At 41.3% G+C, this 27,314-nt stretch overlaps 1 long non-coding RNA gene across 1 annotated transcript in view; it reads left to right on the forward strand.

The window, feature by feature from the left end:
- LOC138737695 (uncharacterized) overlaps positions 1-14,992 on the forward strand; it is a 42,549-nt gene extending 27,557 nt beyond the window's left edge. Inside the window, exon 4 of the long non-coding RNA XR_011341156.1 lies at positions 14,550-14,992. This is a non-coding gene — a long non-coding RNA (uncharacterized lncRNA). The remainder of the gene's footprint in view (positions 1-14,549) is intronic.
- The last annotated feature ends 12,322 nt before the right edge of the window (positions 14,993-27,314 follow it).

Here is a 27,314-nt window from a genome sequence, read left to right on the forward strand (position 1 = left end):
TGTAATTAAAGGTTGGTGATAGTGGGGAATATGAATCATTCAAATATGTCTGATTTATCTGGAAAAATAAATCATATTCAGTTCCATCTATGGATTATCTGGCTTGCAGTTTAAACCAAATTTATCAATGAATTCAATTTTTTTCATCCTTGATCCTAACCACATATATTGTGTCCTTGTCCTCTCATAACATCATCCATTACTTTTTTTTTCCTGTAATTGCTTTGTTCTTCAGTTCTTCAATTCTTTTCCTCCCTGACCTTTAATTAGGTTTGCAGTCCTCCCCTTCTGTGTACAGCATCTGAGATTATTTTCATTGTTCTGTGTGGCAATTTTGTTTGGTAAAGACCAGCTGTAATAGATTTCAAGGTGAAACATATCCTGGAGGAAACTCAGACAACAGGGTGCTGACATGGAGATGGAAGAAAGGTTTTAGTTTCAAGGTGTAGATATTATCAACAATCCGTAATTCAACCATATTGAAGCTATAGCCAAGAAAACACACAAATGCTTCTGCTTCCTCGGAAGGTTCAGAAAATTTACCATGTCCCTAACGTCCCTTACCAAATTTTAATTGATGGACTACAGAAAGTATCCTGTCTGGATATATCACACCTTGGTTCAGGACTTGTACTACCCTTGTCTCCCCACAAGAAATTGTAGATAGTTGAGAATTCAGCTCAGGCAATCAAACAAAGTAGCCTTCTCTTCATTGATTCTGTCTATGCATCTCTTTGCCATGGAAAAATAGCCAACATAATAATGGACCCATCCAATCTGGTCATACTTTCTTTTCCCCTTTCCTATCAGCATTAGATACATGAGTTTGAAACCAGATGTCACCAGATTCAAGGTCGGCTTCTTTCCCACTGTTATCAGTTGCTTAAATGCTAAAAAGTGACCTTCCATTCTCACAAAACTATCTCAATGCAGTCCTTGCACTAATTTAACAGCACTTTTTCATGTAACACTTTGTAATGCTATGTCCTGCATTTTAAAAAAATTATTTTGCATTTTCTGTTGAACTTAAACATGAGTTGATGTGCCTGGATATCACGCAAAACAAAGTTTTGCACTGTATATCAGTGCATTTTGTATATCAGTGCATTTGACAATAATAAACAATTTAATTCAATTCATACCCCCTTTATGGATAAACACATGGGCCCTGAGCCCATTTTAGAGTTCCTCACATTTTTCCCTGTCTGCTCATCAAATTTATGCAATGTTTTTACTCTGTCGCTATTTCTTGTTCCAATCCTTTAAATTATATTTCTCCTCTCCAATGATTTATGCTGGTGCCTACCACAGTCTCCATGGTGATAGTTAACTTCTCATGACACTATTGACCTCAGTTGCATGAGGTGGAATTTGTTCATCCTGAACAAGTACTTACTGTCCCAGAACCCAGCTGCAAAATAGACATATTTTGCAAGCAAATTGAAAGCACTTTCTAATGGCACAGGTCATTACGAAGCATTAGCACTTACCATAAAACAGGCCAATAGTCTTCTTTATTACGTGACGGTTAACAAATTAAGCACACTGATCACTGTTCAGTCCCATTCTCGATCTTGTTTCTTAACTTCAACAATTCTGCAAGCTCTCTAACTGGAACACGCACATTATATATTCACACCAGGTTTCATCTAATCATCTTTATCTCAAAGAAGTAGCTGTAATCAGCTTTGAAGAGAATAGTAGCTGGGCAGTTCTTGGAAAGTCTCTTGCAGGAACAGTTTGATTGTTTTGTATTTGTATATACATATACACAAAAACACACACACACACACACACACACACACACACACACACACACACACACACACACACACGCACACACACACACACACACACACACACACACACACACACACAAATATAATGTACTGTTCATGCTACACGAATGTGGAGAAGAATAACACACATACCAATGCCTTGGAAAATGAGACTGTTTTATTGCTCTGGCTGTCACGCTTATATGGGCACCAGGTGGTGATGTCATGGCCATGCGTCATCAGAGTGCCAGCCTGGAATTGGCTGTCGCTCCTGTCAGAGATCCCATCTTCCTATCATGCAGAGGTCACCTGGGATGACAGCTGGTGTCATCCCTCCCCCCAGATCTGCATGGTCGCTGAGTTTGTCAGCCATTTTGTGGGCCACTCTTTGTCTCCGCATGTGGGGTGCTACACAACACCCCGTCCCAGAACCAGTGACCAGGCCATTGTCCATAGCCTTGGGGACAGGGGAGGAGTGGACACTGGCTCATTACAGTCCAGATATGCCAGACTCAGGTGGTTGGCCATAAAAGTCTCTTACTTTCCGCCAATGTCGAAGACATAAGTGGAACTATTGACCCTGACAACCCTATACGGCCTCTCGTAGGACTGTTGTAAGGGCAGTCCGAGTGGACCCTTTCTGACGAAAATGTACTGACAAGTCTTTAAGTCCCTGGGGTGGTGGAGGTTGGTGCAGGACCAGTGACCTGAGTTTTTACCACAAGTTCTTGAGGGTTGCTGCAGGGGCCTTGAGGGCATTTATCGGGAGTGAGAAACTCCCAACAGATGATCAAAAGCAAGCCGCAGACTATCTCCGCTGCCGAGGCATTGAAATCCTCCTTCGGTACAAATACCCAACAGAACCCAAGGCAGTTCGTCCATCCAGTTGGGACTCTTGAGTCAACCCATTAAGGCTACCTTGAGGTGCCTGTGGAAGTTCTCCACCAACCCATTGGCCTGAGGATGATATGCCATGGTGTGGTGGATCTGTGTCCCAGTAAGTTAGTCAGTGCTGCCTGGAGCCCAGAAGTGAATTGTGCCCCCTGTTTGAGGTGAGGTGCTCTGGGACCTTGAATCTGGACACCCATGTGTCAATGAATGCTTTGGCACAGGTTTCTGTGATGGTATCAGCCAGCGGGACCATTTCTAGCCACCTCGTGGAGCGATCAACCATGGGTCAAGAGGTAATTTGCCCCACAGGAAACTGGTTACAGCCCCACTATGTTGATGTGTACATGGCTGAAGCTACGCCGTGCTGTTTCAAAGGTCTGTGTAGATGCTCTCGTGTGAACCTGCACTTTGGAGGACTGACTGTTTATGCAAGTTTTGGCTTACTGACTGACCTATTTACGGAGGTCATGCCACACAAACCTGCTAGCCACCATTTTGTCCATGGTGTGGATTGTGGGATGCACTAGGTTGTGGATGGCATCAAGAACCTGGCCCCTCCATGCAGCTGGAACGATGGGACAGGGGTTGCTGGTAGAGATGTCGCACAGCAGTGCCAGGTTACATGGGCCGATGGGAATGTCCTCCTCCCTGAGTACGGAGATGGCTGTCCTATACATGGGGATCTCAGGGTCCTGCTGCTGCGCTTTGGTGAGGGCCACACCATCAACCCCTTGGGACAGGGTATGTACCAACTCGATCACAGGGTGTGACAGAGCGTCAGCTACCATGCTACTTTTCCCTGTGATGTGATGAATGTCTATGGTAAATTCAGGCACGTATGACAAGTGTCTCTGTTGTCAGGCCGACCATGGGTCCGATACCTTATGAAAGGCAAAGATAAGTGGCTTGTGATTGGTGAAGACCTTGAATTGCTGACCTTACAAAAAGTAACAGAAATGTCTTACTGCCAGGTACAGCACCAGTAGCTTTCGGTCAAAAGCACTGTATTTGAGCTCTGGGAGTGGCGGAGATCCCTGCTAAAAAAAAAGACAGGGGTTGCAAGTGGCCCTCAATGAGTTATTCTAGCATGCCCACTACCGCTGTGGTGGAGGCATCAACTGTCAGAACAGTTGGCATTCTGGAACACCCTGGAAGACTCATCATCCTAAATAATGTCTTTTGACTTGCCTGACATCAGCGTAAAGAGGGGGTGCATGATGCATCCCACTGCTGGTATGAACCTGTAGTAAAAGTTTATCAAAGCAGCAAATTCCTGTAGCCCTTTTACCGTGCATGGCTTAGTGATGTGCTGGACTGCCTCAACTTTTTGGGGAGGGGTGTAGTCCCATGTCTGCTTATCCTGTGTCCTAGGAAGTTGATGATGTCCAGATTGAATTGGCATTTCATGGGGTTGATCGTCAGCCCAAACTTACCCAAGTGGGTGCACAGGGGTCTCATATGAGTGGCGTTGAGGATATTATCCAAATAGATGAACGCAAATTGGAGATCCTGGCCCACTGCATCTATCAGCCACTGGAAAGTTTGTGCCGTGTTCTTTAGACCGAAAGGCATATGGAGAATTTCAAACAAGTCAAAGTGGGTTAAGATTGCAGTCTTGGGAGCATCATAGGGTGGTATCCCCGGATGAGTCCACCTTGGAGAACACCCATGCCCCGATCAGGTTGGTGGCAAAGTCTTGGATGTGGGGCATAAGATAACTATAGGGCATGGTGGCCTCACTGAGGTGGCAGTAGTCACTGCATTGTCTCCAACACCCTGCTGATTTGGGCACCATGTGGATAGGGGAGGCCTAGGGACTGTTGGAGCGCCACACAATGCCTAGCTCCACCATTTTCTTAAACTCTTCCTTTGCCAGGTTGAACTTTACGGGATGGAGTCAGTGTGCCCTGGTGTGAAGGGGGCTTACCCCATGCTTTGGATCGGCTGCGGTGATCTGTGGTGCCATTATCGAGGGGAACTCCGCCAGGATGCGGGTGAATTCATTGTCCGAAAATGTTATAGAGTCCAGGTTGGGGGCAGGTAGCTTTGCTTCCTCCAGAGGCAAAGTCTGATAGGTTCTGGCATGCACCAAATGCTGTCCCTTGAGGTCAACTAGCAAGCAATGAGCCCAAAGAATGTCAATCCCCAGGAGCAGTTGTGCCACTGCCATGAGGTGAAGGTCCATGTAAATCGGCTGTGGCTGAAACGAGGGGGAATGGTGAGGGTCCCAAAAGTCCAAATGGAGAAGCTGTTGGCTGCCCTCAGTGCTGGGCTCTGTTTTCTGTTGCAGATATCGAGGGCTGCAGAGGGTAGTACGCTTATCTTGACCAGTGTTGACTAGGTAACGCCTGCTCGAAAAGGAGGCCAAGACCTAGAGGAGGCTATCATGTGGGCCATTTGCCACAGCTATTAACAATGGTTGACCAGGGTGTTTCCTGGAAACTGCAAAGTGGGGGGCATTGACGGGCCTCCGCATCCATTGCAGTGATAGTAGCATAGCTGTCCCGGGGTATTAACTTGCCTTTCCGCTGACCTTAATCTGTGGGTTAATAGCTCTTTGAGGGCTGCGTATTTGCCTTGCTCCGGAAGCTGCCAGAGGAATCTACGACCCTTGCTGCTGTGTCCTGATTGAGGGTGCTCACGATGTAGAAATAGCAGGTGTGATCGGCAGCAAAGTCGCGAAGCTGGAACTGAGCCTCAACCTGTGTGGCTGTGACACCCAAAACATTGGGATCCTGAGTGAGACCACGTGGATGGTAGCTGACTCTGCTTGATCTGTCATCTTTGGGTCTAACTGCCAGTTGGACTTGTCAGCATTCGCATTATGTGAGTGTGGAGAAGAACGTCGCACACACAAAAGCTTTGGAAAACAAGATTGGTTTATTGCTCTGGCCTTTGCTCTTATATGGTCCCCAGGTGCTGATGTCAGGGCCCGTGTCATCGAAGCACTGGCCTGAGATTGGCCGTATTCAGAATTCCTCTTTAGATTTCATTGAGTCCAGTTTCCAGAAAGCTAAAAGTAAACACTCAACAGTTGCATCCAGCCTGAAAATTTAATTCTCTCAATTTCTCCAAAACCTTACAATTTTATTTTAAATTTTATTTATTAGTTTAAAACCACACAATAAAACACATAATTAAAGATAATTCAAAACAATACAAATATATGTGGTATATAAAAAAGAAAGAAAAATATGAAACCCTCTTCATATACCACCCCTTCCCCCTCTATCCTCCTACAAAGAAGAAAAGGAAAATAGTAAGAATGAGGCAAGAGACCCTCATCATTACTTTAAAGCTTCTAACAATTTACTGAGACCTTAAGGAGAAGGGAATGTCAGTGTTTCATTTAAATAGTAACATCCATATTTTGTAAATAAAGGCTCCATGTCTTCCAAAATATATAATATTTGCCTCTTAAAATATAAGCATTATTCTCAAGTGATATACAACTCTAGGCTTCAGCATGCCACATTGCTATACCCAAATCCATATTAGACTTCCAAGTTATGGCAGTACATTTTCTTGCTATTGCTCAATCAATTTGAACAAATTTATTTTGATACATATTCAATTTAAACTTAGATTCAATATCCTTAATATCACCCAATAAAAATAACATTGGATCCTGTGGGAATTTAATCCCCATTATTCATTCCAATAATTTAGCCATTTCTAACCCAAAAAGTTTCATTTTAGGACACGACCAAGCAGAATGCAAAAATGTAGCAATTTCCTGTCCACGTCTAAAACATAAATTCAAAAGAGTCTGATTCAATGTTTTAAAAAATTTATATGGTGTTAAATATAACTGATCCAAAGTCCAGTTTCCCTATGCTACTTCCCTTGATAGCTTGCTACATTTCTGCTCCATTATATTGAGGGTAATAATCAGACCAGCGAACAAAAAACAGATGGTGGAAATCGATAGGTCTCCCCTTCTCCATCTCAGGTTAATAACTAATATCCATTGTATCCAGCTACCTCTGATCACATCTCCTCTCACCCTATATCCTGTTTGAACTCTAGACCATTCTTCCAGTTTGTCTAGCTGTTTTTCTGTTATCACTACAACACATTCAGCACATCAGCCTCGACATTCGATTGCTATTCTGCAATGTCCATTCTCTCAATGTTGTTCAAAGCAGACACATCTTTCCCTCCAAATATCCTCCTGGTTTGCTCTTCTATTTCTTCTATTTCCACAAATGCCTATCCCTTTTATCTCAAGATACACTCCTAAGCAGCCTCGAGGGTTTGCAAACTCCAGGGATGCAGAGGACTGGCACAGGCCACCAGAAAACAGGGAGACCACTCTCTGCTTGAGAAAGAGAAGCAGAGGAGATGAACCTCCAGGATAATGACCATGGTGGTGGACCAGCTAGGGGCTCTACATCTGAAGAATACACAGGTGGCGGGCTGAGGTGACTCTAGCCGAGCAACCCATGAAGGCTGCGCGTCGCTAGTGACTGCGGTCAAAGGACTCATACAGGGCTGTGGACTGCTGGAGACTGAGTCAAGATTGGCTGAAGGGGTATCGGAACCAAGATGTGAGAGGTTGCTGAGGGCGCTGAATGATTCCTGATTGTGTCGGAAGTTTGGCTCTGAAGCTTGGGTTGCCAATTGTTAGGACTGAAAGCTGTGTTGTTGTGAAGGCTGTGGGAGCACTGGAGGTGAATCCATGCACCCTCCATGACCCTGGGGGGACTCTCTTTTGCTTTTCTTTCCCTGACTGTAGAGGGTGCTGGGGAATTTTTGCTGATGGTGAATCTTTTTCTGCTTTATGGCATATTAAAGTCAATATTGTGTAATATTATACATGTTTTATTTCATGTCAATAAAAGAATCTTGAATCTTGAAGATACAATATCTGACATTTTACTTTCTCTCTTCCCACAATTCGAGGAATTAAATGTTCCTCCCATCAATTTACTCACACCTCATCCAATCCAGAGTATTGCATTTGTTGTTTATATATGGGTTCCTCCATAATATAGAAACCAAACACAGAATGGGTGAGTTTTGTTGCAGAACACCCTGAGCTTCCAATTGTCATTCTAATTTTCTTTTTCAGTCCTACTCAAAGTACTCATTTTTTTGCATTTCTGTACTTGCCTAGAAAAGGCCAACTTAAGCTTAACGATGAGCATCCGATCTTCTGACTTGATTAATTACTGTCCTAAGGTTGAATTAATGAATGGTGAACAAATAATTTATTGCCATACAATGTTCAGGTGTAAAGAAAATCTTTCTTGCCAGAACTTCCTACTTAATTAAAACACACAAATGCAAATTAAGTACAATTATGATTCTATAAAGAGAAAAAAAGGAAGAACAAATAAATAATAAATATTCATGGTGAGATCAATAACTTCCAATTTGTAGAAGAACTGGGCAATTCTGAAGATCATCAATCTATTTTAGTGGAAGAACTCAATGAGTCAGGCATTATTGAAGGGTAAAAATGGTCAGTCAACTTTTTAGGTTGGAGAAAAAAACCTACAAAGTCTGCAGATGCTGTGATTGTAGTCAAAATACAGAGATGCTGGAGGTAAATTCCAGCTAATCTCTGTTTCAGACCTGAGCCCTTCCTCAAGGTATGAACCAAAAAAGACAGCCTTCAGTTTTGAAGGCTAGAGGAAAAAGGGGGAAGAATTGGAGAGGGAAGAGTATAGACCAACAGACAAAAGGTGTTTATTGGTTATGATAAGAAGACAGGAGAGAGAAACGGTATGTATTGACTTTGGCTCTGTTAAAGAAGATAGAAAGAGAAAGGAAGAAAGAAGAGGAAAGGAGGCATGGGGAAAGATGGGAGGGGGTATCCTAAAGGAAACCAGATAAGCTAATGTTCATGAAATCTGATTGGAGAATGCCCACATGGAAGATGAGATGTTGTTTCTCCAATCTATGGACAGCCCCAGTCTGACAGTGCTTGAGTCCGTGAACAGACATGCCAGCAAGGGATGGGATGGAGAATTGAAATTAGTGGCCACTGGGAGATCCATGTCACCATGGTGGATGGAGCTGAGGTGTACCACAAAACTATCTCCCAGTATGTGTCCAGTCCCTCCAATGTATAAGAGACCACAATGGAAGCACTGGATGCAGTAGACAATCACTGCAGATCCACAAGTCAAGTGTTGCCTCACTTGGAAGGACTGCGCAGGTCTGCAAAACGGTGGTGAGGGAGGAGGTGTGGGTGAAAGAGGAGCATTTCCTGTGGTTACAGGGGTAGATGCCAAGGGGGCGATAGGTGGAGAGGAGGAGTTAATGAGGGAGCCACAGAAGGAGTGGACCCTGCAGAAGGTGGGAGGGGAGGAGCAGGGAATAAATACCTGGCTGTGGGACTACACACCAGGCAGCAGAAATGGTGAGGTTGATGAGGTAGTACGTGAGGACAAAGGGAATCCTGTCCTTCTTTTGCGTGGGGATGTCAGGGGCCAGGGCAATTGTGTGGGTAATAGAGATTATACAGGTAAGGGCTGAGTTGATGGTGGTAGAGGGGAAGCCACATTGTTGAAGAAGGAGGACATATCTAAAGATTTGGAATGGTAAATCTTGCCCTGGGAGCAAATGTGATGGAGACGGTGGAATTGAGAGAAAGGATTGAAATCCTTACAGGTGACAGGGTGTGGAGAAGTGAAGTTGAGATAGCTGTGGGAGTTAGTGGGTTTGTAGATGATGTCTGTTGAGAATTTGTCTTCCGAGACGGAGACAGAGATTTCAAGAAATGAGAGACCATTTCTAGAGATGGACCAAGTGAATTTGAGGTCAGGGGGATGGAAATTGTCAGTAAAGTGGATGTCAAGCAGCTAATCATGGGTACATGAGTCAGCAGTATAGTAGTCGTAGTCCTGTTCCATCTGGGTTCCCTCCTACTGGATGACATTTACATGTCCAATAGAGCAGTTTATAAACTCTCCAGGAACAGTGAAGATTCCTTTGCTTGTCCTAGAACAATAGAAAGATAGCAAATAGAGGAAGCCAGTTCAGCTTATAATGTTTGGAGTGAATATTTGATTCAGCTTGACAAAGTTGTGATTCTCTCATTGACCTATTTAAGTTTTATGCACTTATCTAGTTTTCATTTAACATATACACTCCAATTTCTTCCCCTATCCTATCAGACACAAATACTGTATCAATAACTTGATATCAAGAGATTGTTTCAGCATGTTCCCTCTCTTTGGCTTGGCTTCGCGGACGAAGATTTATGGAGGGGGTAAAAAGTCCACGTCAGCTGCAGGCTCGTTTGTGGCTGACAAGTCCGATGCGGGACAGGCAGACACGATTGCAGCGGTTGCAGGGGAAAATTGGTTGGTTGGGGTTGGGTGTTGGGTTTTTCCTCCTTTGCCTTTTGTCAGTGAGGTGGGCTCTGCGGTCTTCTTCAAAGGAGGCTGCTGCCCGCCAAACTGTGAGGCGCCAAGATGCACGGTTTGAGGCGTTATCAGCCCACTGGCGGTGGTCAATGTGGCAGGCACCAAGAGATTTCTTTAGGCAGTCCTTGTACCTTTTCTTTGGTGCACCTCTGTCACGGTGGCCAGTGGAGAGCTCGCCATATAACATGATCTTGGGAAGGCGATGGTCCTCCATTCTGGAGACGTGACCCATCCAGCGCAGCTGGATCTTCAGCAGCGTGGACTTGATGCTGTCGACCTCTGCCATCTCGAGTACTTCGACGTTAGGGGTGAAAGCGCTCCAATGGATGTTGAGGATGGAGCGGAGACAACGCTGGTGGAAGCGTTCTAGGAGCCGTAGGTGGTGCCGGTAGAGGACCCATGATTCGGAGCCGAACAGGAGTGTGGGTATGACAACGGCTCTGTATACGCTTATCTTTGTGAGGTTTTTCAGTTGGTTGTTTTTCCAGACTCTTTTGTGTAGTCTTCCAAAGGCGCCGCATCGGACTGGTCAGCCACAAACGAGCCTGCAGCTGACGTGGACTTTTTACCCCCTCCATAAATCTTCGTCCGCGAAGCCAAGCCAAAGAAGATTTGCCTTGGCGAGTCTGTTGTCTATCTCATTGTCGATCCTTGCATCTGATGAAATGGTGCAGCAGAGATAGGTAAACTGGTTGACCGTTTTGAGTTTTGTGTGCCCGATGGAGATGTGGGGGGCCATGTTCCCTCTAGTACTTTTGAAAATCACTGACTCCATTGGTCATCCAAACTTTTTGCTGTGAATAATAACTTCTCTTTATGTATTTTACTCACAACTGTTAAGGCCTTTATCAAATCGCCTCTCAATCATCATTGCTTTTCGAGGCAAAATCTCAACATCATTTCTCTGTTCCAAACTTCTGCAAACTTCCCAAAACATTGGCATCCTTCCTCAGCAAAGTGGCTCGAACTGAATACGATCTTCCAGCTGGCACCCAGCCAGTATTTCATAAAAATGTGGTAATGTCCCATGAAAGAACTGAGACACAGCACATTTACATTCAAAGTGGTAAAAGTTTATTTACAAGGCACCATGCTAAATGTTTTTGTGCAAATTTCTATGCAATTGTTGCAAACTAAATGTTTATGCCAACATTACGTTGTTAGCATGGAGTCACAATACAAGACTCTCTTGACCAACGGAATCTTAATTTGAAAGTTCATGGATAGAGAGAGAGAGAGAAGACTGTTCCATTGAGGTGAAGCATGATTCCCTTAATTTTTATACACTATGAATAAAGCCAAGGCTTCACAACTGTTACACTTTTGCTACATTTTCAAATACTTTCAATAATAATGATAATAATATGTCACAGTTTGTTGTTCTTGCATGCTTCAAACTTATATGATTTAATTATCTTGCCGGAGGACCTTTCTTTATGAAGTGTATAAGTTCATCACATTAAAGCTCATTTGACAGGTGTCTATCACTGGCAGCTTTCTTATACACTCCTGAGTTCTTTACTCCTCATGTGTTCAAGGTTTTTTTTTATTGCCGTGAATATTTGTTTATTTTTATTTGCCTGTAAAGGCACAAAGAGATCCCACTAGCCAAGCACTCCCATCAAGAAGGAAAGGGAAGCAAACGAGTGACCATGGAATATGGTCACTCCTGCAGTGCCATGGCCCACTGGGTACTTATAAGCTTTCCAAACACACAGGCTTCTGTTTGTTCCAGTGGTGAACCCAACCTCCAGACATACACAGGCTTCTGTTTGTTCCAGTGGTGAACCCAACCTCCAGACATCCTCATCACATTCTCAGACCCAGGTTCTGAAACTCTGACATAATTAGAAAGCAATTAAAGCCTGATGAATCTCAGTCCAGATACCTGGTTCCCATGAGCAGGTGCAGTACACAAATGTGCTGCAGAATCTCAGCAGATCACACTGCAATCATAGGAAGTGAAAGGTAATCATCATTTCAGACCACATCCCTTCATCAGGTCCAGCACATTTGTAAATTACACCCCACCCCAGAATCTGCAGATTTTCTAACACCACAAACTGATGGTCTGCAGTCCACAGATAGCCCACAGCTGGGTGTGAGTCCTTCATCTGCCAAGTCCCTTGCTGATCAATTGCTGTGATCTACCACTCTATAATATCTTCTAGTCTTCTCTTTCTCAGCTTGTGGGACGGTTGTGGGGAGGTGGTGTCCGCTTGGTGCTCTGAGTTTAATACTTTGAAAACATCTTAAAACTGCAACTTTTGAAATCCTGCCAAAACCTAAGCCACAAATATATATCAAAATGAGCAATGATTGTGGTAAACAAGCCTGGGAACATCACTCAATTCCCTTGACGTGGGTGTAACTCCAGTGCACTACTATTCTTGGTCATTTATCCTTATCCAGTTTTGCATCTGTATTGCTACCATTCGTTCACCCACAAGGGTGTGGGTGTGCTGCTTTGTCAATTATAGTTTTCTCATTAGCCTTCTTGGTTCGTTTATCAAAATCTGATAAATTTTCTCCCAGATTATTGGAGAAGAAATTGAAGCCAATGAATGCAACTAGCTCTTGCTAATATCTTTTCCATTACTATGACAAAATGAAGATGGTTGCAACTCATTCATATAATCAAATCCATGCTCTCAGCTATTGTTCTGGTGCATTTGTCACCCTCTCTATATTCATCATTGCATTCACTGGATTTTACTTCTGTTAGCAGCTGATATCCTGTCCTTGGGCCTCTAATTTCTTTTGCTTTGGATCTACTCTGTGCTTTCTATATTTGGCTCAGTACTTTAATTTATTAGGAACCTTTAATTTGTCATGAGACTTCTTTTCTGTCTAATTTCTACCTTGAAATCTTTAGTCATCTAGCTTCCAATGCCCTTCCTTTCCATCTCTTGGGAATACTTCTCATTTGTAGCTGATTGTGCTTCCCTTGGAAAATCTGAAGCTGTTTGGTAAATGAAAACCTTTCTATTTCAGACATAAGAATATTCTGCTTTTTATTTATTTTTCATAGTGTTATATTGAGATCACGTAATAAAAAAATCAAATTTTGTTGCATTATCCATGTTTCCATAATAGCCATTGAATATGAAATTAATCTCTTTAAATGAAGTGAATTATTTTCTCTGGCACCCCTAAGGTGAATTGCACAAATAATGACTTGGATCAACTATCTGCAATCAACTTTAATAACAAATTATCTTTAGTTAATAATTTTAGTCCAGAAAAAAAACCCAATAATTGAAGGAAGCTTGTCTCATCAAGTGCGTGGAGAAGCTCACAAATAGGAAAAGTTCAGGGAGAGAATTCCAGTCCATACTCCAAAGTGTGTAGATGTCTTGATGTTGGTAACGTTTAGAAATATCAGATGGTTAGTGGAGATTACAGAAACGGGAATGTGAAGATCCGTGAAAGGTGTCAAATGTGTCTGTGATGACATTGGTTTGGAAGCCTTGGGATACAAAGAGTCATCAAAGAATGATGGAGTGAGCAGAACTTAATGGGATTTAATATATGTAAAAATAATTATTTTTATTACATTTTATTTATAACATGGTAGAAGCCAATTCTACCCATTTAAATCCAATTAACCTAAAGCCCCTTATGTTTTTGGAGGGTGAGAGGAAACTGGAAAATCCACACAGACATGGGAAGAATGTACAAATTCCTTACAGACATTGCTGGATTCGAACCCATGACTCTGGCATTGTAATAATGTTGCACTAACCGCTATTCTAACTGTGCTGCCCAATTTTAGGTAAGATACTATTCTCAAAAATGGAAGATCTTGGATGAACATTTGTTTTAGCGATGAATGGCCAGTGTTCAGCATTGATTAACATAGTAAATATCGACTTGATCTTTGAAGATCCTTGTTGATGTGCTTTTCCAAATAACAAGGACCTGCACAATAGCAGGCCTTTGCAAAATGTCCATGCTGTGGTGCTATTAGCCAAGTTGTTTTAAGACCCTTACAACATGGCATTGACTTGACAATGTGAAAAAATTGTCCAAGTATGACCTATTTACAAATAAACAGGAAAACAATCCTATTTCACAAAAGTACCGCTCAATCAAACTACTCTATCATCAGTAAAATGGCAGAAGGTTGCATTGACAGTGTTACCAAGAGGCACTTACTATTAACTCCATCACTATTGTCCAGTTTGATCCAAATGTGGACAAATGAGATGAAGTAAGACATCAAGGCAAGACATGCATCATGTACTATTAAAGACTTGTGTTCTTGAACTAGTGTCATGATTGTGGCATCAGGAGCCTTGATTAAAGCTGGTGTCAGTGAGAATCAAGTAGTAAACACTCAAATGATTGGAGTCGAACCTCATACATAAGAAGATGATTATGATTATTGGAGATTGATTATTCTAGACCTAAGATATCACTGCTAGACTTTTTCTGGACAATGTCCTGGGCCCCAGACATCTTCAGATACTTCATTAATGTCTTTCTTTCCCTCTTCTAGGATATTCTATGATGACTCCAATTCCGTTCACAGCGCCAGATAAAGCAACTCAAACGTGGCTGCAGCAAGGTGTCAACAAAATCCAGGCATAGGCTGACAAGTGGCAAGTAATGTTCAGGTCACAAACTGCTGGGCAATCACTTCCTGCAACAACAGAGAACCTTATTTCTATGATGTTCAATGGTATTACCATCACCACGACCCATTATCAACATTCTCATCATCGAAACTGCCTAGAAATTCACTGATACCTTGGCTATTATAGCACGTCAGATATTGGGTATGCTATTTACCTCCTGATACCCAAAGCCTTTCCATCATCTTCAGAGCGCAAGTCAGGCATGCAATAGAATGTTCTCTCACTGTCTGGATCAGGTGTTGTGCTAGCAACTGACACAAGCCCCAACCCCATCCAGAAAAATGCAGCCTATTTGATTGGCACCACATCCCTCATTTTAAACATGCATTTTCTCTGCTATTGCCTCAGAGTGGTTGCAGCATCGACTATGTACAAAATACTCGATATTTATTCATCCAGCATCCAGAGCATCTTCCAAACTCATGGGGGGAAAAAAACAGTGCCATAGAAGCAAAGGAATGCTATCATATGCAAATTCCCACTCTATTACAATTATTTTGAAATACATGGTTGGTTCTTCATTGTCAGTGATTTTAAATCTGAACTTCCAACCAGCCCCCCCTCCCCCCCCGCCCCCCCCCCCCACAACCAGCCCCAACAATTGTATGACAATTCTGGAGGGGTTATACAAGTTCAAGAAATTGGATCACTCAGACCATTTAAGGATGGGAACTAAATTAATAACGTGTTTGATGCAGGCTTCGGAGATTGAAGAGCTTGTTCCTAACCTGTACTGCTCTATATTCCATGTACCTATTGCCATCAGATGACAGTGTGCATTGGGGAGGAAGGCTTTGGAGCAGCAAAACAAGTACAACCAATAAAATGACATCTTTGTTAACTAGTGAACCATGCACCTTGCCTTCACCAACTGTTATACCGAGCAAGGATTGTGATGAGAGTTTCGTTTGAAAAAGGACTGGGGCTGTTACATAGGCTGTTGATATTATAGAGTTCATCTCTCTGCTTCTCATGTTTATGACTCCATTATAGATTGGTAGATGGGGCACAATTATTTACAACGTGGCATTATTTCAACTATAGAAAAGAGTAAGATGCTTTGGGACACACATTCACAAATTTTTGAAACTGGCAAAACATTTTGACTAGCCTGTTAATGGAAATGGGCTCTTTTTTAAAAAAAATACTCTAGCTGTATCTACCATTTCCAGCAAACCAGAGCTGGAATTTCATCATTATGATTGGGCATATGTCTTTTGGGAGAGGATTTAGAGGAGGACAGCTTTACAGATGAATATCAATTATGATCCAGAGAAGCATGGATGTTGTCTTTAGAGCAGTGAAGATTAAGTGGTAATCAGTTAGAGCTGTTAAAAAAAATCACAAGTGCTTGTGATAGAATAAATGAGGATAAACTAGTTTAACCAGCAGGAGGCTTGACAAGGGTACACATATATAAGATAATTGGCATAAAAACTGAGGAGATTAGAAGATTAGATTTATGCAGTGAGCTGTTGTAATCTGCTGTGCACTGCATGAAATGATGGTGAAAGCAGATTCAACATCAACGCAAAATTAGAGGGAAAATTTTCGGGGTTTTGAGGATATTGTAGAGGACTGAGATGAGTTAGAAAAGTCTTGGAAAGAACTATTGAAAACAGTTGGTTCAGAATGTTTGTGCATGCATGTGTGAGAAGAAATGAAAAGATGAAGTTGATTGGAATTGATGCCCATGGACAGAACTTTTTCTCAGTGGCATTATTTTTCTTTTGTAAATTCAGGGCTTGTTCCACTTTTTTCCCCCCAATGTCTAACTAATAATTGGCAAAAAATAGTTGATTAGATCCTTTTTTTAACAATCTCTTTGCATAATGAATTAGATTATTGCTCTAGAGCATTAATTTGTGGGGCTTACAGTGATTTTGACTTGGCTTAATAGCTCCCTTACTGCATCATTAGTACAGAGATCAGTATCATTTATCAGATGTCTTTCTTTGCTGCAATCTTGTGACCAACTCCAGGAGTTATTCAGATTGCTAATTATTGAAGAATAATTGTCCTCCCATCTGAATTTTAATTTATTTTATCTATTTATTTTTTTATTTTCTCTTTTAACATGATGCAATCAGTGAGTGAGAAGTCAGTCTATTTTTTCCAAGAAAGCTACTGTTACCCCAGAGCTTGCTTTTAAAGATGTACACACAATCTACAAATAGGCCATCCTCTCCAATTATTCCATGTACATAAGGAAATGCTTGGAATTCTTTTTTAGGATCATACAATGAGACCTTTGGCTTACCAAATCCATGCTAACCTTCAAACATCCTCCTACGCATCCTGCACTAATCTACTTTTATTCCCCTTAGTCTCCCATCAAATGTGCCTGGAATGCATTGCCAGGGGTGGCAGTGCAGGCTGGTACCAGAGGGACATTTAAAAAACATTTGGACAGGCACGTGAATGCAAGAAAAATACAGGGTTAGGAGTGTAGGGTAGTGAAGGTTTAGTTTGTTGAGCAGGTTTATATGGGTCAGTACAACATCATGGGCCTAAGGGCATGTACTCTGTTGCCATGCTCGATGTTCTAATCCCTTTAGATTCTATCTATACATGACAAGGAGTTTACAATGGCCAATTAACCGACCAATTTGCATGCCTTTGGGATGAATTAGGAAACCATCTGGTCACAAGGAGAACATGCATACTCCATACAGACAGCACTGGGGATCAGAATTGATTTCAAACTGGGAGGGAGCAGCTCTATTGTCTGCACCACTGCAACAACCTTTCCTGAAGATTAGGTATTTAATGTTTAATGTAATTTTAATTTAATTTAGATGTACATTGCAGTAACAGGCCATTGCAGCCCATGAGCTTGTGTCTCCCATATACACTAATTAACTCTACTAACCCCATATGTCTTTGAAATATGGGATGAAACCAGAGCACCTGGGAAAAAGCATGCAGACATGCTCCTTCCAGACAACACTGGATTTGAACCCAGGTCGTTGGTGCTGTATTAGTGCTGCACTAACTACATTACAAATATTGTTTAAAAATACTAGAAGTTTGACAATTGAGATGAATAACAATAATTTGCTAAGGTTTCTTTAATTTTATAGCATTCCAAAAACTTTTCAGTGCCTTTCATGCTGCCTGCTATATTGAATCACATGCAACAGTCCATTTAAAACATTATTCATTATCACCTCCTCGAAGGCTCAGAACAATCTCTTGTAAATGATTTAATCACTTCAGAGTTCACCTCCCTTTCTTTCAGAATTGCTGCTATCACCAGTTTTCATGAAAATCACACCATTAGCTCCCCAGCAATTCCACACTGCACCTTCATTTACGACAATCCATTCCACTTTGAGACCCTTGGATGAGTTGCTACCTCAAAGGTCTATGCTCATCTCCTACTTTATGGTTTAAATCTATCTAATGGACTCCACTATAAGACTATAGCATCATAACCCTGCCATCGCCTTAGTTCCTGGTGTTATATTTACATCCTATGATATCCTAAGCCAGAGGGCTGCAAGATACAATGCAAGAATTTCATTTGTTTAATTCAACTTTAATTCCAGAGCATACAAATCTAGGTGTTGTAAATTGCAATGCCTCTCTCAGGTTGTATTGTTTTATTGACATTTTCCAGGTATCAGCTTAGCATCCATTTCAGTAAATCAGTAAAGTAGCTCCATTTTACATGCAAAATGAAATTTTCACTTCAAAAATGGAATATTCCACCTCACAACCCACAACTCTACTAATATTTTAGCTCATCCAAATTCTCACTGCCCTCAACTTATTTTTTTACCATGGGTCAGTAAATCATCTTCATTTCATCTCATTCTCATAATTAAAATCCCTCATGACCTCGACTTTGTCCTTGTCCATATCCTTCTCTGTTTTCAGAAAAGACATTACTGTACCTAGAAACTGTTCTGAAAACCTTACCATATTCAGTGTACTCGACTGACTCTCCACATCAACTAATACTCTCCTCCGACTGAAGGAATCCACTCTCACACTTAACAACTTCTACTTTGACTCTTTCCATTTCCTCCAGGGTGTAGCACGAAACACATATATTGGCCAAAGATATGTCTGCATGTTGCCAGGTCCCTGGAACAGTCTCTGTTCCAATTGTACTTGGGTAACACTCCCCAACTCTTCTTCTGCTACAACAGTCCTATTTCCTGTACACATGCAGATACCATGCTTGGTCAGGTCATTTGTCTGAGGGCTACTAGTATCATATAACCCTGTGCGTGGTTGGGTGGTCAGCAACTAAACCAGCTCCCCCACCAGGCTTGACTGTTGCGGAGGATGGGTAAACACCCTACAGGATGAAAAACAGGACCTGTCGAAGGGCAGATGAACCCTCTCGTAGGGTCAACGGCTATCTAGCAAGCACGTGCCATGAAGCGCGGGAAGGGCATCCATTGCATCGAAGCTTGGTCTGGCCATTCACTGCAACAAAACTTCCCTCACCATGCCATTGGATATAGGAGGGGAGGTGAAGAGGGTGGGTCTGGACCTGCGCAATCCCCTATTCATCTAAAATCCATTCACACACACGCTGTTCATTTCTGAGGAGTGGGGTATCCTTTAAACTCCACAAACTGCCTCATTTTATGGGATGTATAGCCAGAAGAAGAAGACTCAAGCTGAGCTTGACATTTTTACTAAATTTACACCATCTTCCATCCTGCTCTTAAATTTACCTGGTCTGTTTCTGACATGTCTCTCCTTTCTTGACCAGTCTGTTTCCAACAACAGATACCCATTGACACCCGCAACTACATGGATTATAACTCTTTCTATCCTGTCTCTGGTAAGGACACCATCACGTTCTCATAGTTTTTCCATCTCCACAGCATCTATTCTTAGGATGAGGCCTTCCACTTCAGCACATCTGAAGTGTCCTCTTGCATTAATAAGTGTGGATTACCTCATTTACTGTCATTGATAAATCCTGCATCCACGTCTCCTCTATTTCTCATACTTCTGCCCATACCTCACCTCTCTGCAGGCAGAACAAGGACAGAATCTCTCTGGTCTTCACTTTCCACCCCACCAACTTCAGCTTCTGACACATTATCCCTCTCACATTTCTGCCAATTTTAGCACAATCTCATCACCATCCACATTTTCTCCTTGTCACCCCTTTCATTCCATGGCAGATGCAATACCTCAAAAACAGCAATTCCTACATACGGCTGCTCTTCATAGACTACAGCTCAGCCTTCAATACCTCAGTGCTGGTCAAGAACCTACAAACTCAAGCCTCTGCACCCATTGTCTTTCTCATTGGAAGACCACAGTCAGTGTGAATTGGAAACAACGTCATCATTATCAACACAGGCGAACTCCAAGGTCAGTGTTTAGCCACTGCTCTACTCATTATACAGCCATGACTGTGTGGCCAGGCTGTGGTGAATCTCTGCTAAGCTGTCAGTCTTCCACTTGCCTACCCTTGCTTTACTGACATTGGCCGTGTATTATCTCTACCATTAAAGAGATTCCCCTTAGGTATAACTGTGTATGCGCCCATTGTCTTTCATTATTGTACTATTAGTTTCTGCTATTAAAAGCCATGGTTATTGTTTGAGTATGTCACCTTTATCTACTTCATTAACTGGCACTTCACATATTTGTTATAATCTGTGTTAAGTAATGATATTGGTCTATATGACGCTGGTGCGAGTGGATCTTTCCCTTGCTTTGGTATTACTGTAATTATTGCTGTTTTACATGAATCTGGTAAGCTTTGTGTTTTGTCAATCTGGTTGATTACTTCCAGGAGGGGAGGAATTAATAAATCTTTAAATGTTTTATAGAATTCTATTGGGAATCCATCCTCTCCTGGTGTTTTATTATTCGGTAGTTTTTTTATTATCTCTTGTATTTCTACTATTTCAAATGGTTCTGTTAATTTATTTTGTTCTTCTATTTGTAATTTTGGTAGTTCAATTTTAGTTAAAAATTCATCTATTTTGCCTTCTTTCCCTTCGTTTTCAGTTTGGTATAATTGTTCATAGAATTCTCTAAAGTTTTCATTAATCTCTGTTGGATTATATGTGATTTGTTTGTCTTTTTTCCTTGATGCCAATACCATTCTCTTAGTTTGTTCTGTCTTAAGCTCCCATGCTAGAATTTTATGCTTTTTTTCCCCTAGTTCATAATATTTCTGTTTTGTCTTCATTATGTTCTTCTCCACCTTATATGTTTGTAGTGTTTCATATTTTATTTTTTTATCTGCCAATTCTCTTCTTTTAGTTGTATCTTCCTTCATTGCTAATTCTTTTTCTATATTTACTATTTCCTTTTCCAACTGCTCTGTTTCCTGATTGTAGTCCTTCTTCATCTTGGTTACATAACTTATTATTTGCCCTCTAATGAACGCTTTCATTGCATCCCATAGTATAAACTTATCTTTCACTGATTCTGTATTTATTTCAAAGTACATTTTAATTTGTCTTTCAATGAATTCTCTAAAATCCTGCCTTTTAAGTAGCATGGAGTTTAATTTCCATCTATACATTCTTGGAGGGATGTCCTCTAACTCTATTGTCAATATCAAGGGTGAATGGTCCGATAATATTCTAGCTTTTATTCTGTTTTTCTTACTCTATCTTGCATACGAGCTGATAACAGAAATAGGTCTATTCTTGAGTATGTTTTATGTCTACCTGAATAATATGAATATTCATTTTCCTTTGGGTGTTGTTTCCTCCATATATCCAAAAGTTGCATTTCTTGCATCGATTTAATTATAAATTTGGTTACTTTGTTTTTTCTGTTAATTTTTTTCCAAGTTTCATCGATATTTGAGTCCAAATTAAGGTTGAAATCCCCTCCTATTAATATGTTCCCTTGCGTATCTGCTATCTTCAAAAAAATATCTTGCATAAAATTTTGATCTTCTTCGTTAGGTGAATATACATTGAGTAGATTCCAAAACTCCGAATATATCTTACATTTTATCATTACATATCTCCCTGCTGGATCTATTATTTCCTCTTCTATTTTAATTGGTATATTTTTACTGATTAATATAGCTACTCCTCTTGCTTTTGAATTATATGACGCTGCTGTTACATGTCCTACCCAATCTCTCTTTAATTTCTTGTGCTCCAATTCAGTTAAATGTGTTTCTTGCACAAATGCTATATCAATTTTTTCTTTTTTCAGTAAATTTAGCAGTTTCTTCCTTTTGATTTGGTTATGTATTCCATTAATATTTAAAGTCATATAGTTCAACGTAGCCATTTCATACTTTGTTTATCTTCTCTTTCTGTTTCTCCATCATCACCTTTCCTTCTTATCCATTTCTGCTTTCTTGTTTTGAACACTTTATAAGACAACATTTCTAAAACATCAAACATTTTCCTTATTCTCCTATTTAAAACTTCTTTAACCCCATTCTCCTCTCCCCCCTCCTGAGTTGCCCTTTATCCCTTGCCGGGCAACCACATCTCCTCTCTCCATTTGGATTTGCGAATTCACTCGCAAGCGTCAACTGATTTTGCAGTGACCGTAACTCCACCCCACCCAGCCCCCTCCGGAAAAGATTTCAATTTTCATATATAACAAAGGTCACTCTTTTAATTCCCTCCTTATTCCCTCTATTCCCTTTCATTCCCTTATTAATTCTTATCTATATATATTTTCCTCTAAATACGGATACACTCATGTATACACATATATACATACACATCTATATATATATATATATATATATATATACCCATATACACACATACATATAGTTCGTGGTCATTTTTACTCTCATTACATGTCTTCATCTCTCTGCTTGTTTTGTAGTTGTTCTGCAAATTTTCGTGCTTCCTCTGGATCCGAGAATAGTCTGTTTTGTTGCCCTGGAATAACTATTTTAAGTATCGCTGGGTACTTTAACATAAATTTATATCCTTTTTTCCATAAGATCACTTTTGCTGTATTGAACTCCTTCCTCTTCTTCAGGAGTTCAAAACTTAGGTCTGGATAGAAAAAAAAAATTTGACCTTTGTATTCCAGTGGCTTTTTGTCTTTTATTTTCTTCATTGCTTTCTCCAATATATTTTCTCTTGTATATCTTAAAAATTTTACTAAAATGGATCTTGGTTTTTGCTGCAGTTGTGGTTTTCAGGGCTAATGTTCTATGTGCCCTCTTTATTTCCATTTCTTCCTGTAATTCTGGTCTTCCTAGGACCCTGGGGATCCAATCTTTTATAAATTCTCTCATTCTTGCCTTCTTCATCTTCCTTAAGGCTCACTATCTTTATATTGTTTCTTCTATTATAGTTTTCCATTATATCTATCTTCTGAGCTAACAGCTCATGTGCCTCTTTAACTTTTTTATTAGATTCTTCAAATTTCTCTTTTAAGTCCTCTACTTCCATTTCTACGATTATTTCTCGTTCTTCCACATTATCCACTCTTTTTCCTATCTCTGATATGACCATTTCTATTTTATTCATTTTTTCTTCTGCACTCTTAATTCTTCTTTTTATCTCATTAAATTCTTGTAATTGCCATTCTTTCACTGATTCCATATATTCTTTAAAAAAAGATATATCCATTGTCTTGCCTTTCTCTTCTTCTTCCATTTCTTTCTGTTCTTCTTCTTCTTCTTCCTCTGGGTTGACCATCTGTTGTTTCCTTGTTTTCTTTTTACCCTCTTCTTTCTTGTTGTCGTTATTTTCTATGTTCTGCACCTGTTGCTGTGTTGCAGCTGTCTCTCTCAGCTGTGGAGATCGACTCCGCAGCTGTTCCCCCCTCCCATCAGTGTGTTTTTTTTCATGCGCGGTTGCGCACTTTTACTCGGCACTGCGAGCCATTTTTGTAGTCCCAAGCCCGGGACTTCCACTGACCTGAGGGAGCGGGCTTCTCTCTCCGCGGCAGGCCTCCTCGGACAGGTAAGGCCTTCACCTTCTTCTTCCGACATTCTTTCACCTTCTCTTCTTCCCGTTGTTTTCGACTTTTCTCTCTTTGCTGCCATTTTCTTCTCACCTTTATTTTTACTTTGTTTTAATTTTTACTCTTGTACCTTTGTGTTTTGTGCGTTTTTTTTCAACTTTTCCGGAGAGGGCTGGAATTCCCTGACCGGCCACTACTCCATCACATGACTCCCCATCTGAGGAGATTTCTTATGTCACCAAAGACTCTCATAAACTTTTACAGGCGTACCAATGAAAGCATTCTGTCTGGTTGAATCACTATTTGGTATGGAGGCGCCAACTCAGAGGACAAGAATAAACTCCAGAGGGTTGGTAACTCAGCCTGCGACATCACAGGCACCAGACTTCACTCTATTGAGGACATCTACATGAATCAGTGTCTTAAAAAAGCAGCCTCTATCCTTAAAGACCCCCACCACCCAGGCCATGCCCTCTTCACTCTGCTACCATCGGGAAAAGGTATAGGTGCCTAAAGACAAGCACTCAGTGGCATAAAGGCAGCAGCTTCCCTGCTGCCATCAGATTCCTGAATAATCAATGAATCAAAGACACTACTTACTTTTCATGCACTGTTATTATTTTATTTTATTTTTTATAGTAGTGCCATTAGATGATCATAATATGTATGTTTGGAATATGATGCTGCCACAAAACACCGAACTTCATGACTTTTTCTTGACAATAAATTCTGGTTCTGATTCTATCTTGTATTCACAGAGATGAGTCTCTCCACAACTCACTAGTCCATTCTTCCTGCGCCTACCTCCCATTTTTCTGAGTGAAATTCCATCTTCCATTCTTTTGTCCATTTTCCCTTTTGATCTAGGTACTGTTGGAAGTCTAGATACCTCCACTGTCCACCACACTACCAATTTTGGGGTCAACCACAATCTTACAAATCATTTCACCTATATACTCATCCTAATTGTTGTTTTATATATATGGGTCACGTCTCCAGAATGGAGGACCATCGCCTTCCCAAGATCGTGTTATATGACGAGCTCTCCGCTGGCTACCGTGACAGAGGTGTACCAAAGAAGAGGTACAAGGACTGCCTAAAGAAATCTCTTGGTGCCTGCCACATTGACCATCGCCAGTGGGCTGATATCGCCTCAAACCGTACATTTTGGCGCCTCACAGTTCGGCGGGCAGCAACCTCCTTTGAAGAAGACCGCAGAGTCCACCTCACTGACAAAAGACAAAGGAGGAAAAACCCAACACCCAACCCCAACCAACCAATTTTTCCCTGCAACCACTGCAACCGTGTCTGCCTGTCCTACATCGGACTTGTCAGCCACAAACGAGCCTGCAGCTGACGTGGACATTTACCCCCTCCATAAATCTTCGTCCGCGAAGCCAAGCCAAAGAAGAAAAAGATATATATATATATAAAAAGGTACCCACTGGACACTGGCATCCACTGTGGGAAACAACACTTAATGACCACCTTTCAACTCATCACCAAGTCAATTTTCAATTCAACCAGCTAGCTCATCCTGGATCATGTCTGATCTCACCTTTCAGACTAACCTACTATGCCGAACCTTGTCAAAGGTCTTGCTAAGTCCACACTTACCAATCTGTACATATTTATCTTTTTGATCAACAATAATGCGACTCCCCACCTCCCCACTCCCTTTGTCCCATCCTATTTCTTTTAAAACTCCTAAACCCTGGTACCTGCATCAGCCAATCCTGCCCTTCCTTCAGCCAAGTTTTGCTTAAATAGGGGAATGAAAACTGGCAAAAATTAGATTTTGTCAGTTTTCTTCCCTACCTCTAAGCCAATATGTTACTGCAGTCTTGGCAATCTATATCTATAGGGCTGGCTCAGCAATCAGTGCTGAGACTTCAACCATGTGTAACCCATATTGACCACTGGGATGCAAAGATCGAGGGTGCTGTAACCAAATTACTGGTGATACAATGATATGTGAGTTAGCAAGTTGTCAGGATACAGAGAATCTGTTAAGAAAAAAGTGGATATATAAAGTGAGGAGGTGAGAAGATGGCAGATGGAGTACACTGTGTAGCTCCACTTTGGAAGGTAGTATGAATAAAAGCAAAAATAAATTATGATTTGAAGAGAATGAAACAGCCAAAAGTTGCAGTAGAAAGGGATCTGAGGATCCTGACACTTGAAAGAGTAATATTAACCATTAATTTAGAAAAATAATGGAAAACTGAGCATGGAATATCAAATTAGGGAAGTTTATATGGTGCAAGGATAGGCCTCTGATCTTGTATATCATTTTGGTCTTGAAAGAAGGATGTGGTTGCATTGGAAGTTGTGAAGCAGGTACATTAGGTGGACCCATGGAATTAGGGGGTTGACATTATAAAGAAATGTTGAGTAGTTTTGTATAGACTCATTGAAGCATCAAAGAGTGAGAGTTGAGTTTTTTTGAAATATTTAACATCTGAAGGGACCATCCGGTCAGATGTGGAGAGAATATTTTCTAGTTAGGCCTTTTAGAAGTAAATGTTATTTTCAAAGCATATAAAAAGTAGAAAATATTCAACATGTCAAGGCAGTGTTCTTGAAAGAGAAACTAATTGGGGAATTGAGGTCAGGTGACTCAAACATTACTTTAAAAGTGAGGTACTGTGTAGCAGAGCAGTCAGTGAGGGAGTGGGCTGAGTCAGAGTGATAAGGCTTTGGTGCAGGGGGCTTCAGCAAGATGAAGATGAGGATGAGGATGAGGATGAGGCGATGCAGTTGAAATAAGTAAGGACCACCCTATTCCAGGGACTAAAAGGATTCAGCAGGTAGGCACAGGTAAGGGCAGGTTTTAGATATCATATATTTAGTTCCTCTAGTCATAAAAATGCTCCTCTTGCAGTATGTGGGTCATTATGGAAACCAGCAGTATCCCTGACGACCATCTTTGAAAAGTGCATCCAACTGCAGCTCCTGATAAGCTGTGTGGTGAACTGCTGTGTTCCTGATTACCTGGTTCTGCCCTGTTCTGTGACTGTAGTTGTGGCCCCTCCCTCTTTTGACCTTGTATAAAGCTTCTAACATCTTGACCCTTCCCCAGAAAGACCGAGTCATGGCATGGGATGAGGTCCTTATCCATTGTGAATAAAAGCTAGCAAATCAGTGACTCAGTCCCATCCTCTCAGTTTATTTACTGCGTGTCACTGAGTTAAGGAATTGGAGATGGAGACAGAGAGGGTGATAGGCAAGAAATACAGGGACACTATCACACCTAGGAGGAGGGTAGATGGGTGACAGTCAGGAAAGGGAACAGGCAGGCAGTGCAAGGCACACCTGTGGCTATTCTCCTCAATGACAAGTAAATGATTTTGGATACTTTTGGGGGGGAATTATCTACCAAGGACAAGCCATGGCGATCAGGTCTCTGGCACTGAGTCTGATCCAATAGCTAAGAAGGGAAGGGAAGGGAGGAGGAGGTGAGCTGTAGTGATAGGGGATTCCATAGTTAGGAGGGGATAGCCAAGAGGTTCTGTGGAAGTATCCCAGATGAAATGTGGCCTCCCTGGTTCCAGAGTCCGAGATATCTCAAATTGAGTTCATGGCATTCTCAGGAGGGTGGGTGAGCAGCCAGATGTTGTATATCATTTTCCATGTAGGAACTAATAATGTGGGTAGGAAGGATGAGAAGATCCTGCAAGGAGAGTTCAGGGAGCTAGGTTGAAGAACAGGACCTCCAGGGTTGTGATCTTGGG

This window comes from Narcine bancroftii, chromosome 6 (genome assembly GCF_036971445.1).
Source record: "Narcine bancroftii isolate sNarBan1 chromosome 6, sNarBan1.hap1, whole genome shotgun sequence".
NCBI lineage: Eukaryota > Metazoa > Chordata > Chondrichthyes > Torpediniformes > Narcinidae > Narcine > Narcine bancroftii.